Below are 16,941 nucleotides of genomic sequence, written 5' to 3'. Positions count from 1 at the left end.
GGAACAAATGAGAATCATTCGAGAGGAGGAGGAGCAACATAAAGAGAAGACATCTTATGAAAGAGGTGATAACAAAGACACAAAAGAAGATGGACGAGGCGGAGAAATGGACCGAGGTCGCCAAGAAAGGGAAAGGTAAGGAATCGCCACCCATCCCCACTCCCACCATCATCAACATGACCCTTGGAGAGGAGCAAAGGAGGAGGACCCGGGCCTTACATGTAAGAGTGTCCGGTCTAAAAGACCGTGATGATGCGGAAGGGGAAACCAAGGAGCTCTTCTCTACGATGGGCATTGAAGCCACGCACACAAAGGCATGGAGAGTGGGAAAGAAGAGAGAAGGTAGTGGCGAATCTTCTAAGGAGAGAGCACTTATCATTCGTTTCCCCTCCATGGAAGCGAAGAAGGACTTCTTGAAGAGACATCCTACACTCAAGAAGACGGGAATATTTCTTGGAGATGACCTCACACTCTCGCAGTTTGCCCACATGAAAGAAGTTATGCCCGAGACAAAGGGCAACCCGAGAGAAAGGGAAAGTGGCCTTCTATAGAGATGGTAGAGTGGTGATTATGGAGAGGCGCTCTTCATGACGGCGCGACCTATGGGACTACACTCAAAGTTGCTACTTGGAATTGTAATGGATCTCTACGCCTTGATGTAGGGGCTTTTGAGTATGGTTTCACTGGGAGGGACATCATCTTCTACTCTGAGACGCATTAGGCTCCTGGACAGTCCATGCCACATGTTAGTGGATACCGATGGGAGACAGCTTATAGACAAGAGACTCGTTCAGAGCATAGAGGACGGGACTCAAGAGGAGTGGCAGTGTCACCATTTGGCCATCCGAATGGTTCACTCTTGCTTTCACACTATGTACATATTGGATTGGTGTCCATGGCTTATGGAATGTGCCTATGCATGTGATTGACACGTGTCATGCTGTATAGTTGGATATGATATTCCGCTGGGACTTGACGTTATCATGCCCGGAATATCTGGAGGACTTGCTTTCCGCTGGGACTTGTGCCTTTGTGTACATGCCCGGAAACGCCTGGAGGATTGGCTTTCCACTGGGTCTGGTATCGCATATACTTGCTGGAAACGCCTGATCTTATATGGTTTCATGAACGGAAATTGCTCATGCCAATGCTGCATTGCATAGCATCTTTATGTACTTGCCTGAAATTGAAATTGCATGCTGTTTTCATGCCTGCATGACCTATGTGTAGTTCCGGGCTAGGGGACGCCCGCCCGCCCGTGAACCGTGCATGTGAAACTGTCTGCTGACATTGTTGTGTGGCATGTGAACAGGTGGTAAGTATTACCCAATCTAGGCTCAAATAGCCTTTAGGACTTAGCCAATATTTATAAGTGAGTGCGTTCCCACTTCATTAAAGTTTGGGCGTCCAAAAGTCACTTATAAATTATGACCGCTTCCAAGTTCACACTCACTGAAGTCCCGAGGCGGACAAGACTCAATGTCCAGGACCTGATCCTCCCTTTTTACTCATAAATGGGCATCTCCCCATGTCCCTTCACCTGATTGGACCCCAATTCACTTACTTTTTAAGAGAAAATTCGTGTTTTCTCTTCTTGAGGATTTTTGGAGGCTGAAAACTCTGTTTTTCCACCATTTCTCTCCATTTCCAAGCTCTCCATAGCAATACCCAACTTGCTAGGGTGTTTTCCAAGCTTCCAAGAGTGTTTCCAAGTGCTAATCACTCTCCTACTCACTCCCAATGACTGAAATTCAACAAAACAGCTCTCATTTTTGCTATAATTTCTGGTCTTTTTGCTGAAAACCCTAATTTCAGCCTTCCTTTCTCAAGTTGAACCATAGGGGAAGCTTTCCCAGGGTTCCCTTCATCCTCTTGATGACTTTTGTCGTGAAGGATTGTGGCAAATCGAAGATATCAACACTTCTAAAGCTTCCAACGCGAAGGCTTCCGCTTGCAACAACTTCTATGAAGACTGGTAAGCTAATTGTTTGTCACGTGAAAGGTGGTTATGTGAAAGGGAGTTCCGTGAGATGGAATCCCGTGAGAGGTTGTTTTATGAAAGTTAGTTTCCTAAAAGGGAGTTCCGTGACATGGAATCCTGTGAGAGTTAGTTTTGTGAAATGAGGTTCCGTGAGAGTTTGTCACATGAAAGATGGTTACGTGAAAGGGGGATCCGTGAGATGATGTTTCGTGAAATTTAGTTTCGTGAAAGGGAGTTTCGTGAGACGGAATCCCGTGAGAGTTAGTTTCGTGAAATGAGGTTCTGTGAGAGTTTGGCACGTGAAAGGGAGTTTCGTGAGACGAAATCCCGTGAGATGTTGTTTCGTGAAAGCTATTTTTGTGAAAGGGAGTTCCATGAGATGGAATCTTGTGAGAGTTAGTTTCATGAGATGGAATCTTGTGAAAGGGAGTTTCATGAAATGAGGTTCCGTGAGAGAGTGTCATATGAAAGGTGGTTACGTGTGAAAGGGAGTTATGTGAGACGGAATCCCGTGAGATGTTGTTTCATAAAAGTTAGTTTCGTGAAAGGGAGTTAGATGTTGCTACCTTGCTTGGTAGAACATAGAGCCAATGGTAGAGAATATGGGCACTGAAGTCGGGCCGGGCATCAAGGCAGCTCCTTGGTGATCTACATCGACATACCATTGTTTTCTAAATGCTGAATTTCATATGCATTGGCATGAAGGATTTGGCAATGGATGCCCGTGAAGCTATGTATTGAATTTCTCCAATAGTAATACAATTTACTCAAGGGAGGGGTCGGCCGTTCCGGCTCATTGTGTGTCTCTTGTCAATTCAGCAATTTACTTCTTGTATATGAGCAAGTGTCCTTCAAATCTTAGTGTATTTAAGTGTATTTATTAGCATTGTGTTCAACCAAGTTACATTGGTATCAGAGCATACGGTTCTCTTTCACTTCTATCGTAAGAGACGATCACCGTGAACACTAGCTATCTCTACACTTATAACATTATGGACAGCCATACAATGAATGTTGGAGATGCTAATACAAGAGGCACGGACAATGAAATGCATGCCTCCAATGCTTTACAGGATGAGCAAACTCATGTGGTACACAATAGGGAACACGAATATGTGGGACAGCCGTCCCGTGGCAAAGAGAAGATGCAAGAAGAAGAGTCCATAGTCTTGAGGGCTGAACTTACTTGTATGCAGGCTCTTCTCCATGCACAACAAGAAGAATTGAATCTCTATCGCCGCGAGGATCCATTGGTACATGACCGTTTGAAGGCCAAGAAAGCTGAATCTTATATGGATCATGCAATGGCAATGATTGCTCAAGAGTTGCACATGCAACCGAGGGATGCAGCACAACACGTGTATACTTGGCTCGTACCGAGGATGCCTATGCAGAAAAGGAAACCATCCCACATGTCTTGGAATCCCCACTGGTGCCCGAACAAGAACTTATGTCTAAGAGGATGAATCTCCATGCTATGGGAGAGGAGCAATCAGTGACTTCATGCCATGCAGGAATATCTCATGTAGCCCGTGTGAAGGATACAATGTTTATGGCAGTGGTCAAAATGTATGTCAAATGCCATTGCCGGCTGAAAATGTGCATGCACAACACATGCAACATGGACTGCAATTTTCTGTTGGTGCAGGTATTCCGCGTATCTCTCATGCCACTCATGCCTTCGAGTGTGCTCGTGAGGGAGAAGTTATGGCTGAAAATGTATCAATGCATGCTGAGGGGCCAGCCATGCCTCATGCTTACAGGGCACATGTATCTATGCCTTATGCATCACCTTTTGGTCCAAAAATGATGCCAGTCACACAGGGGTTGTCCCAATGGAAAAACATGGGGGAAAACATATTGAGATGCACACACATGCATCAAAGTCTTGTGACTTCAAAGCCAGAGACAAATCTGTGAAGTTTGACACATATCATGGGGAATATGATGCATCAAAGGCACTTGCTTTTATTGCCCAGTTTGATATTGCTTTCAGTGATGAGGATTTCACTCAGAAATCCATGATCCGGCATGTAAGCATGTTCATGAAAGGCACTGCTGCCCATTGGTGGCTCACGGAGAAGCTCTCACCGAATCCTGTTAGATCATGGGAAGAATTCAAGGAGAGGTTCTATGCTCAATTCTTGCCTCCCAATGCATTGAATGAGATAACAATGAAGTGGGATTGGGTAAAGCAAAATGAGGGAGAATCGGTAAATGCATATGTACAAAAGTTTTGGAAAGTGCTCTTGGAGGTGTCTCCATTTATGCATGTCACCGAGGCGGAAAGGAAGAGAAGGTTTCAATCGGGATTGCAACCCGTGTACAAAGCGGGATTACAAATGTATCATGGTCATACCTTACATTTAGCCGCCACCGCCACCGCCACCGAGCAATTGGAACTCAAATTGAGTCGATCCAATAAGGCTAAACCCTCATTTCAAGGCAAAGAGAGGGCTGTCCAAAACCTACAAAATGATGGACAGCCACCTAAAAGGGACCAAAACCAAGCAAAATCTGATCCAAAAGCTGAAAATAAGTTTGCTAAAAAGCGCCCTTATAAGCCGGCAAACTTTGGTCTTAATGCTGAGAAGAAGGAGCAATATATGCGTGAAGGCAAATGCTTTACTTGTGGCAGCACTAAGCACATGGCAAGAGCATGCCCAAATAAGAAGAACAAAGCTGAAAATGCTAATGTACCGAAGCCTAATGTGCATATGGTTCCGGATGTGCAGGGCAACACTTCACATGATAGCAAAGATAGGGTTGTATGCAAAGCTTGGGGACAAGTCAAAGATCAGCCCGCTTTGTTCATGTTTGATGATTGTGCATCTGAAAATTTCATATCCACTTAGATGGCAGCTGCTTTGGGTATTGAAGTGGAGGACATGGGTCCTCAAATTGAAGCAGGGGCTGCCTTTGTTAGTAGAGAAGTGCAAGTCATGCCTATTTTTGGCAAATTGCGTATACACATTCAAGGCTATGTGGATCATGAGGATTTTCTTGTGGCACCTTTGAATGGCTGTGATGTATTGCTTGGAAAGCCTTGGTATACACGTATTGATCCGTGCAAGGCTTACAAGACTAACAGGATCACCTTCATGCATAAAGGCCGAGAACATGTAATTGATGCTGGTGAAGAGGGTGATACCATTCCCCTTGTATCTCATGTACAAATTAAGAAAGTAATGAAAAAGAGTATTTTTGCGTACTTGATTTTTGTACGAGATCCTGTTGAGGAAAATGATGTATATATAAACACTCTTTGTAATGATAGGCTGAAATTTTTGCAAGAGCACAATGATTGTTTTGCTGATGAGTTACCAAATGAGTTACCACCTGTACGACCGGAAGATCATCGCATTGATCTTGTGCCGGGTAGCTCACCACCTAATAGGCCAGCCTATCGTGTAAGTGCATCCCAAAAAGAGGAGATCATGAAGCAAGTAAATGAGCTTCTTGAGAAGGGTTTGGTTCAGCCAAGCTCTTCCCCATATTGTTCACCCGTCCTCTTAGTTCAAAAAAAGGATGGATCCTTTCGTATGTGTGGATTATAGAGCTTTGAATAAGCTTACCAACAAGAATCGGTTTCCGATTCCACGCATAGACGACATCCTTGACAAGTTGGATGGATCGGCATGCTTTAGCCGAATTGATCTCAAGAGTGGATATCATCAAGTGCGTGTAGTACCTGAGGATGTACACAAAACTGCTTTCAAGACAGCATTTGGGCTTTATGAGTATCTTGTTATGCCTTTTGGTCTTACAAATGCCCCGGCTACATTCAATAGAATGATGGATCGCATATTCCGTGGGTACAAGAAATTTACAGGTGTCTTCTTTGATGACATCCTAGTCTTCTCGAAGACCGAAGAAGAGCATAAAGCTCATTTGGCTATTGTTTTTGAAGAGCTCCATAAGCATAAACTCTTCAAATGCAAAGAAGAGTGAGTTCTTCTTGTCAGAGATACATTATCTTGGGCATATTGTGTCCAAAGATGGAGTGCGGATGGATCCTGCAAAGATTGATGCAATTCGGAATTGGCCCGAATTGAGTTCGGTGCATGAGATCCGTAGTTTTCTTGGATTATGCTCTTACTACCGCAGGTTCATTCGGCACTTTGCATGGATTGCTTCTCCTTTGCATGATTTGACAAAGAAGAAGGCCGTGTTCAAATGGACTAACGTAGAGAGAGATGCATTCATTAAATTGAAATATGCAACTACTCATGGTCCAATGTTGATCGTTCCGGATTTGCAAAAGCCTTTTTGTGTGGAATGTGATGCATCTCGAAATTGCATAGGAGCTGTCCTTAATCAAGAGCGACATGCCGTGGCTTATGAGAGTCGTAGATTGCATAATGCAGAGCTATCTCTTGGCATTTATGAGAAAGAGCTCTTGGCTGTAATTCATGCACTTACTATATGGAAACATTACCTTCTTGGGACTGATTTCACTGTCAAGACAGATCACCAGAGTTTGAGGTATTTTCTTACTCAAACTAAGTTGTCAGAGAAGCATATGAGGATGACCAATTTTCTCTCTATGTTTCATTTTCAGATCTTGCACACCCCGGGAAAAAAGAATGTAGTGGCCGATGCATTGTCACGAAAGCCGTATTTTGCAGCTATCTCGGTTTCCTCTCATGGGGACTTGTCTACCATGCGTGATTTGTATCATACGGATGCTGATTTTGCCACTATTTGGGCTGATTTGATGGCTGGTCATGCACATGCCTCATATGTGATCAAAGAGGGTTATCTCATGAAAGATAATTGCCTATGTGTGGTGTCTGACATGAGGCAAAAGGTTTTGGATGAGTGCCATGCTCCTCCATATGCTGGTCATAGAGGCATAATGCCCACTACGCACATGATTCACGTATGCGGAAGGACATAGAGGCACATGTATGTGCATGTATCACCTATCAAAAGGTCAAATCTGATAGGCAAAAGGCACCAGGTTTGCTTCAGCCGTTGCCTATTCCCACGCAGCCATGGGAAAGTATTACAATGGATTTCATTATGGACTTGCCACGTACCCAACAGGGTAATGATGCAATTTGGACAATTGTGGACAGGTTTACCAAGCAAGCTCATTTCTTGCCGGTCAAAAAGACCATCAAAGCTGAGCATATGGTTAAAATATATCTTGCACAAGTGTTCAAACATCATGGAATGCCGAAGTCCATTGTGGGGGATAGAGATCCCAGGACTACAAGTCTCTTTTGGCGGGCCTTATTTGATAATATGGGCACCAAATTGGACTTCTCATCAGCTTATCACCCTCAAACGGATGGGCAAAGTGAGGCTGCAAATTCAGCCGTGTTAGATCTCTTGAAATGTTATGTGGCGGATCAGAAGTCTTCTTGGGAGAAGTACTTACCGCTTGTGGAATTTGCATACAACAACACAGTGCATGCATCTACGGGAAAGGCCCCGTTTGAGATTGTTTATGGTAATTGTTGGGGTAAAGGCGTTATGCCCACCCTTATAGTGTGTACAAGCCCATAAGTTATAGTACATAGTACACTTAGTACTTTTAATGTACTAAGTGCACTATGTGTACTAGTGCAATATACATGTGTGATAGGGGAGTCACACACTCATGCCTTATGAGTTGACTTATCCCCACAACTCTCTCTCTCTCTCTCCCCCTTGTTCTTCTCTGTGTATGTCTCCCACATGACCTAACCCTAATTTCTGTTTCTCCCACACAACTGGTATCAGAGCTCTTGGTCCCCTCCCTCTTCTCATGATGGCTGCACTTGTTATCACATCCTACAGTTGCCCTAATCTGATTTCAGAACTGGTCGTAATTAACCCTGTCTGCTGGTCGTAATCAGCCCTGTGGTCGTTTTTTTTTTCTGGTCGTATTGTGGGGGCTGCTCGCCTTCAACTGGTCGTATGTAGCGCTGCTACTCGGTGAAGAGGCCAGAAGCGAACGCAAGGCAGCAATCAGGCGAGAGGTGGCAGCTCGTGCACGTACAAGGGCAGGCGTGTCAGGCGCCTACTGCAACTAGGCGGATACGTAAGCCGAGGCGTGCAAAAACACTGGCCACCTAGGCGAGTGGCGCTAGGCTTGAGCGAAGGCGAATACAAGGCGGCGCTGGCTACTATAGCGCTACACGGTCGTCGGCTGGTCCACAAGGCGACGCTGGCTACTATAGCGCTACACGGCGAAGGCTGGCACTAGGCAACGAGGTCGTCAGGCGCCTGCGGTGCAATTCGCTATTGCTTACCTTATCACCAGCGTCTGCACTGGCCCGAGCACAGGCATGATTGCCAGCGCTATGAAGAGCAGATGAGGATGGGAGCTGTCCTCCACGACTTTCCTTTCACCTTCACCCACGAGTCGACATTCCCAGCAAGAAGGTCATGTTCGTCGATACACTTGCCCTGGCCGTGAAGCAGCATCATCTCTACAGCAGCAGCAGCTAATTATCCACACGAATCAGCACTCAAATCAGAATTGCCCCTCAAATTCAGCCCAAATTAGAGGTATTTTGCTTCAATTTCGGGAATTTTTATGTCCATTATTTGCAATTGAGGAGGTACAGGTGCCAAATTGCTCAATTTTGAGCAAAATTGGCAAAATTGGGTGACATTGGTCACAATCAGGATCAATTTGCAGGAAATTGGATGTCGAAATTTGGGGCTTTTGATGTAATTGTGCATTTAAGCACTCATACATGCTGTATGATGTGAAAAATCGCACATTTGGGCAAAATTGCAGCAAATTGCAGTGCAAATCAAGGGGCTTTTGTGCCGATTTAATTGATTTGCATGCAGGCAATCGCATTTGATGCTGTGGATAATGTGTTGATGCCTTACAAGCACTCAATGTGCCTGTAAATCAAGGGGCTTTCATGTATTTGATGTATATGTGGCCAGGGGGAAGCATCGTGAACACTCTGGATGCCTTCATGTGCGTCAATGTACCATGTATGATCAGAAATTGATCTTAAATCAAGGGGCTTTTCAAGTTTGTATGCTTGTTGAGCTTGGCAAAGTAGCACGCAAGACATTTATGCCTTGAATCCTCAAAAATCAGCTTGCAGTCAAGGGGCTTTTGCCCAATTTCTGTTCGGAACTGTTGTATGCAGTGTACAGGACTGTAAAAGTCTGATTTTCACTCATTTGGACAGCCAGGAGAGCATTTATTGCTATTGTACCTGCTGGTACAGATTTGGCACAGCTTTGTGCAAGTTTTGGCATGGCTGTACACTGTTTTGAGTGACCAAAAGGTTCAATTTCAGCTGCTGTACTTGCCGGTACAGGTTTGGTACATCATTGGTGAGCACTTGGTACTGCTGTACAGTACTTTGGAAGAGCAACAGAGCACATTTAAGGTGCTGTCCAAAATCTGCAGCAACCAGATTTTGGTGATTTTATCACATAAAGTGGGAGAAAAGTTGCATTTGTGCTTCCGCAGTGGGAGATAAAGCTTGGGAGAAAAACTGTGAGCACTTTGTGTGCTTTTGGTGCACTGTTTGCACATTTTGCAGGGAGTCAGGCATTGACAGGTTGCATTTTGCTATGGCAACCACAGGTGAGAGCTCTTCATTGCTTCACATCAAGAAGCTTGAAGGCTCGCATAATTATGATATTTGGCAAACCCAGTGCTACAATGTGTTGCTCCAGAAAAAGCAGCACAAGCCTATCAAAGAAAGGGGTGTGATGCCCGCTTCTCTTACTGCTGAAGAGTGGGAAGATATGGATGAGCTGGCAAGATCTACTATCATGTTGTCTGTGTCAGACTCATTACTTTTCAGCATTCGTGAAGAGAAGACAGCTTGGGAAATGTGGCAGAGATTGCCGGACTTGTATGCCCAGCAAAGTGCCTCAAGCAAAGTGTATTGGTTGAAGAAACTCATAGGTCTTCAGATGAAGGAAGGGGCATCTATGACAGCCCATCTAAATGAGTTTAATGGTATTGTCAGCCAGGTCATTAATCAAAAGTTGGCAATGGACGATGAGTTAAAAGCCACTTTTTTGTTATGCACTTTGCCAGAGAGTTGGGACACATTCAGGACAGCCACTAGCAATTCGCATGCTATGCTGCCATATGCAGATGTTGAGGGTGCTCTTCTTCAAGAAGAGATGAACAGGAAAAACAACTCTGTTGGAAAGTCCAATGCAATGAATGCACGTGGGAGATCCCAGCAAAGGGGGAAAAGCCAAGAAAGGGGAAGGAGCAAGTCTCGCTCCAAAAAGGATTTGGAATGCCATTATTGTGGCAAAAAGGGACACATTAAAAAGCAATGCTACAAATGGAAAAATGATCAAAAAGAAAAGGGAAAAGGCAAAGACAAAGAGAAAGATGAAGCCAAAGATGTAAAGCCAAAGGGCAAAAGTGGAGTCAAGATTGAAGAAATCAATGTGTCACATGCAGGTGGCAGTGAGAATGAGGTCCTATTTACTTCTTCACTTGATGCCCATTCACTTCTTACAGGTGGTCATGGTATGCACTCATGGATCATTGATTCAGGTGCCTCCTTTCATGTCACAGGTTGCAGAGACTTGTTTGTCAGGTATACTGCTGGCAATGAAGGAGTGGTTTATTTGGGTGATAACCATGCATGCAAGATTCTTGGCAGAGGTGATGTGAGGCTTGTGTTTTCAGATGGCTCACAGCTTATGCTCCATGATGTCAGACATGTGCCTGAGATCAAGAAGAATCTACAATCTACTGGACAGCTTGATGATGCTGATTATGTTACCACATTTGGTAGTGGAAAGTGGAAGATTAGTAAGGGCTCACTGGTTGTTGCCAGAGGCTCTAAGGTGGACACTCTTTACTTTATGCATGCAGGTGTTTGTCACCATGCTAATGTAAATGCAACCGAGCTGCCGGAAATTTCTATGTGGCATAGCCGGTTGGGACACATGAGTGTCAAAGGAATGGAACAATTGTCTCGTTTGGGTTACTTGCCTTCTCTAAAGTTTTCAAGTTTTCAGTTTTGTGAGCATTGTATATATGGTAGGCAACTACAGTGCCCCCACAAGAAAGCTCTTGGACAGAAAGATGCTCAGTTAGAGCTTGTGCATACAGATGTATGTGAGATGCCTCAGCTTTCTTTGGGAGGGGCAAAATATTTTGTCTTTTATAGATGATGCCACACGCAAGGTGTGGGTTTATCCTCTTCGTTTGAAGAGTGATACATTCTCAGTGTTTTAGAAGTTTGTTGCTCTTGTTGAGAATCAAACTGGCAAAACACTGAAGGCTTTGCGTTCCGACAATGGTGGAGAGTATATGTCCAAACAGTTTCACGACTTTTGTGATGCTAAAGGCATCAAGAGGGAGCTCTCTACTCCTTATGATCCTCCACAAAACGGGAAAGCAGAGAGGATGAACAGGACCATTCAGGAGAAGGTCCGTTCTATGTTGTCACATGCTGCATTACCTCATGGTTTTTGGGCTGAAGCTGTTATGACAGCCGTTCACCTTATAAACAGGTCACCTAACACGAGGCTTGGTGGGAAAGTGCCAGAAGAAGTATGGACAGGGAAGCCTCCGTCATACAAGCACTTGAGAGTGTTTGGTTGCGTTGCGTACATGCACATACGCAGGGAAATGCGCACCAAACTTGATCCTAAGTCTCACAAATGCATATTCCTAGGATATGGTGACAGAGGTGAAATGGGGTAGACTTTGGGATCCCATGAATAGAAAGATCATACGCAGCAATGATGTCATTTTTGATGAAACATGTATGTATAAGGAGCCTGCAAGGCAACAGGAGCCTGGCAGAGTCATCTTTGATGATGATGGACATCATGGACAACAACAAAGGGCTGTAAATCAGCCATTACAGCAGGAAAACCAGCCCTTAAATGGTGCTGAAAATGGTCCAAATGGACAGCCAGAGATGGCAGAAGATATCCCTATGGATATACCACAGTTAGAGGAGATACCGGGCATGATATTTCAGCCTTATGGCATGGAACAGGAGCCACCAATGGGTGATATGCAGGCTGGACAGCAACCTGCAAATGATGGTCATTGGGTACGGAGGTCCACTAGACCCTCCAGAGCCCCTGACAGGTTTGTTCCAGGGGTTGACTACTTGATGCTTACTGACTGTGGGGAGCCCTCATGTTATAAGGAGGCTTTACAGAGGGCAGACAAGGCTCTATGGGAGCGTGCCATGAAGTCAGAGATGGATTCTCTGCACAAAAATGGAACATGGAAGTTGGTGCATTTACCTGTAGGCAAGAAGGTTTTGCCATGCAAGTGGGTTTACAGGCTCAAAGTTGCACCAGATGCAAAGCCAAGATACAAAGCCAGGTTAGTGGCTAAGGGCTTCAAGCAGGAATATGGTGTGGACTTTGATGAGATCTTCTCTCCAGTGGTCAAAATGACCACACTTAGAGCTGTATTGGCTTTGGTTGCTCATGATGATCTGGACTTGATTCAGATGGATGTGAAGACTGCTTTTCTTCACGGTGATCTCCATGAGGAGATATATATGCAGCAGCCAGAGGGTTATGCAGTGAGTGGAAAGGAGAAGCTTGTATGCAAGCTGAAAAAGAGTCTTTATGGGCTCAAACAGGCACCAAGAGAATGGTATCATAAATTTGATACATTCATGAAATCCCAGAAATTCAGGAGAAGTGACATAGATCACTGCTTGTACACCAAGAAAGCTTTGGATGGCAGTCTATTGATCCTCATCTTGTATGTTAATGATAAGTTGATTGCCGGGAAATCTCGTAAGGAGATGGATACTTTGGAGCAGAGGCTGCATCAAACCTTTGATATGAAGGATTTGGGTGATGCAAATCACATCTTGGGTATGCGGATACTTCGGGACAGAAATCAGCATGTGTTGTATTTGTCTCAAAAGGAATACATTGGCAAAGTCTTGCAGAGGTTCAATATGGACGATGGAAGAAGACTAGTACTCCTTTGCCTCCATATGTGAAACTCAGTGCTATGGACAGCCCACAGTCGGATAGTGACAGGGCTGATATGGCCAAGATTCTGTATGCTTCAGCTTGTGGCAGTCTCATGTATGCCATGGTTGCTACTAGGCCGGACATTGCATTTGCAGTGGGAGTGGTTTCTAGATACATGGCCAACCCGGGCAAGAAGCATTGGGAAGCAGTGAAAGGTGTCATGAGATACCTGAAGGGCACACAGGATTTGTGCATTTGCTTTGGCAAACAGGATGCATTAGTGCATGGTTACACGGATTCGGATTATGCCGGTCATCCAGATAACCGGAAGTCTACTACCGGTTATGTGTTTACATTCACAGGAGGTGCTGTGTCATGGATATCCAGGATGCAGAAGTGCACAGCCTTATCTACTACAGAGGCCGAGTATATTGCAGCCACAGAGGCTTGCAAGGAGGCATTATGGCTATCTCGGTTAGTGGTTGATTTGGGTTATACAGGGGATATTCCATTGTTGCATTGTGACAGTCAGAGTGCCATTCAGTTGGCAAAGAACCCTGTTTTTCATGCAAATACAAAGCATGTGGATGTGAAGTATCACTTCATCAGAGAGGTGATAGAGAACAAGCAAATTCAGCTTGTTAAGATTCATACGGATGACAACCCGGCTGATCTGTTGACAAAGAGTTTGCCTCCGGAGCGGTTTGCTCATTGCAGACACTTGATGGGCATTGGATGAGGCCAGTTTCAGCCTTGATATGGCCTTGTATATTATCATGTACATGCTGATTTTTCTTTTCCTTCATTTAAGGGCACTTTGCCTTTAAGTGGGAGGTTGTTGGGGTAAAGGCGTTATGCCCACCCTTATAGTGTGTACAAGCCCATAAGTTATAGTACATAGTACACTTAGTACTTTTAATGTACTAAGTGCACTATGTGTACTAGTGCAATATACATGTGTGATAGGGGAGTCACACACTCATGCCTTATGAGTTGACTTACCCCCACAACTCTCTCTCTCTCTCTCTCCCTTGTTCTTCTCTGTGTATGTCTCCCACATGACCTAACCCTAATTTCTGTTTCTCCCACACAGTAAAGTGGTTTTGCTACCCATCCTTCATACAAAGGATGAGATATTTGCAGCTGATGAGTATGTAAGAGACTTAGATATTGCTTTTGCTCAGGTGCGGACAGCCATTGCAAGGTCACAAGACAAGCATAAAAAGGCCGCCGACAAGCATAGAAGGCAATTGGATGTTAAAGAAAATGATTGGGTATTGCTGAAATTTGAGAAAGCAAGACTTGCAAAGAGGCCTGGCAAAGAGGATGCATATCCTAAGCTTGCAACCAGGTACTATGGACCTTTTCGAGTGATCGAGAAGATCACTGAAGTGGCTTTCAGATTGGCATTACCTAGTCATTGGCACATACAATGCTTTTCATGTGAGTCTCCTTCAGGGCCGGAGCCCAGTGAAATGGTCATTGAAGATCCACCAGAAGTGGATGAGCTTGAGGAGATCTTGCAACCAGAGCAGATTGTGTATCACAAGGAACGCAAGCTTGCTACAGGCAAAGTTGTGAGGCGTTACCTTGTGAAGTTTAAGAGCTATCTTCCCATTGATGCTAAATGGGTAGATGAAGAGTTCTTCAAAGATTGCCCGCATGTGCTTCAGACATATTTGGATGCATTTCAGTTGCGGACAACTGTTTAGAAGCGGGGGGGAAATGTCACCATTTGGCAACCCGAACGGTTCACTCTTGCTTTCACACTATTTACATATTGGATTGGTGTCCATGGCTTATGGAATGTGCCTATGCATGTGATTGACACGTGTCATGCTGTATAGTTGGATATGATATTCCGCTGGGACTTGACGTTATCATGCCCGCAATATCTGGAGGACTTGGCTTTCCGCTGGGACTTGTGCCTTTGTGTACATGCCCGGAAACGCCTAGAGGATTGGCTTTCCACTGGGTCTGGTATCGCATATACTTGCCTGGAAACGCCTGATCTTATATGGTTTCATGAACAGAAATTGCTCATGCCAATGCTGCATTGCATAGCATCTTTATGTGCTTGCCTGAAAATGAAATTGCATGCTGTTTTCATGCCTGCATGACCTATGTGTAGTTCCGGGCTAGGGGACACCCGCCCGTGAACCGTGCGTGTGAAACTGTCTGCTGACATGGTTGTGTGGCATGTGAACAGGTGGTAAGCATTACCCAATCTAGGCTCAAATAGCATTTAGGACTTAGCCAATATTTATAAGTGAGTGCGTTCCCACTTCATTAAAGTTTGGGCGCCCAAAAGTCACTTATAAATTATGAACGCTTCCAAGTTCACACTCACTGAAGTCCCGAGGCGGACAAGACTCAATGTCCAGATCCTCCCTTTTTACTCATAACTCGGCATCTCCCCATGTCCCTTCACCTGATTGGACCCCAATTCACTTACTTATTTAAAGAAAATTCGTATTTTCTCTTCATGAGGATTTTTGGAGGCTGAAAACTTTGTTTTTCCACCATTTCTCTCCATTTCCAAGCTCTCCATAGCCATACCCAACTTGCTAGGGTGTTTTCCAAGCTTCCAAGAGTGTTTCCAAGTGCTAATCACTCTCCTCCTCACTCCCAATGACTGAAATTCAACAAAATAGCTCTCATTTTTGCTGTAATTTCTGGTCTTTTTGCTGAAAACCCTAATTTCAGCCTTCCTTTCTCAAGTTGAACCATAGGGGAAGTTTTCCCAGTGTTCCCTTCATCCTCTTGATGACTCTTGTCGCGAAGGATTGCGGCAAATCGAAGATATCAACACTTCTAAAGCTTCCAACGCGAAGGCTTCCACTTGCAACAACTTCTATAAAGACTGGTAAGCTAATTGGACAATGTGTTGTCATTACTTATTTAGTAGAAGGACAAGACTCCTTGTTTAGCCGCCCTGTGTAGTATTTCTCTTGTCCTATGTGCTCTTGAAGATGTTGCTACCTTGCTTGGTAGAACATAGAGCCAATGGTAGAGAATATGGGCACTGAAGTCGGGCCGGGCATCAAGGCAGCTCCTTGGTGATCTACATCGACATACCATTGTTTTCTAAATGCTGAATTTCATATGCATTGGCATGGAGGATTTGGCAATGGATGCCCGTGAAGCTATGTATTGAATTTCTCCAATAGTAATACAATTTACTCAAGGGAGGGGTCGGCCGTTCCAGCTCATTGTGTATCTCTTGTCAATTCAGCAATTTACTTCTTGTATATGAGCAAGTGTCCTTCAAATCTTAGTGTATTTAAGTGCATTGATTAGCATTGTGTTCAACCAAGTTACAAGCAGTATTGTTTAGAGAGGAGCTGCAGCCACTGATACATATAGTCCGCAGAGATGAGCAGGCTAGGTACATGTGGGTTAGACTGAGGGCAGAGATGGGCAGATATCTCTACATTGCTATATCCTATTTTGCTCCTAGTACATCAGTGTATGCATCACCTAGAGGGCAGTCTCCCTTTTCTTTTTTGGATGATGACATTCGGGAGTTCTCCAAGGATGGTGACATCATTCTCCTGGGGGACTTCAATGCCAGGACCGCCCTAACCAGACAATATTTTGTGATGCCCTAGAGGAGATGTTGAGGGAGCTTGATGTTAGGGATATGGGCCTATCTAGACTCTCACAGGATGAGGAACACACTGAGTATGGGCAGTATTTGATAGACATGGGGACTGCACATGGATTGGCCATCCTGAATGGCCTACAGAGATTCCTGGCAGCGGGCGGTTTCACTTGCTTTCCACATCGGCATGGTGCTAGTACAGTGGACTATGTTATGGCTCAGCCCAGTCTCATTCGCTCTTTTCATGATTTTATAGTAGGCACTAGGCCGGATGGAGTAGCAGTGGATCATGCTATCTTGTCCTTCACTCTCACATTTCAGTTTAGCACAGCTCCATTGGGACAGGTCTCCACACACACTCGTTATACCTTTACGAGGGAGACTGACACCGTGTACACGGATGAGATATACAGACGCTTATGTGCTGAGGAGCCGCGACGGCCATTAGATGAGC

General features: G+C 44.7%; 1 protein-coding gene across 2 annotated transcripts in view; it reads right to left on the bottom strand.

Moving 5' to 3' along the window:
- Window positions 1-16,941, bottom strand: part of LOC147622926 (Protein prenylyltransferase superfamily protein) — a 75,424-nt gene that overhangs the window by 15,173 nt on the left and 43,310 nt on the right. The gene's annotated exons all lie outside the window — the stretch shown is intronic.

The sequence above is a fragment of the Cibotium barometz genome, chromosome 28, assembly GCF_041138505.1.
Source record: "Cibotium barometz isolate CiBa-2024 chromosome 28, ASM4113850v1, whole genome shotgun sequence".
Taxonomy (NCBI): domain Eukaryota; kingdom Viridiplantae; phylum Streptophyta; class Polypodiopsida; order Cyatheales; family Cibotiaceae; genus Cibotium; species Cibotium barometz.
The sequence above is the reverse complement of the archived record's forward strand: the minus strand, read 5'-3'. Positions and strand labels throughout refer to the sequence as shown.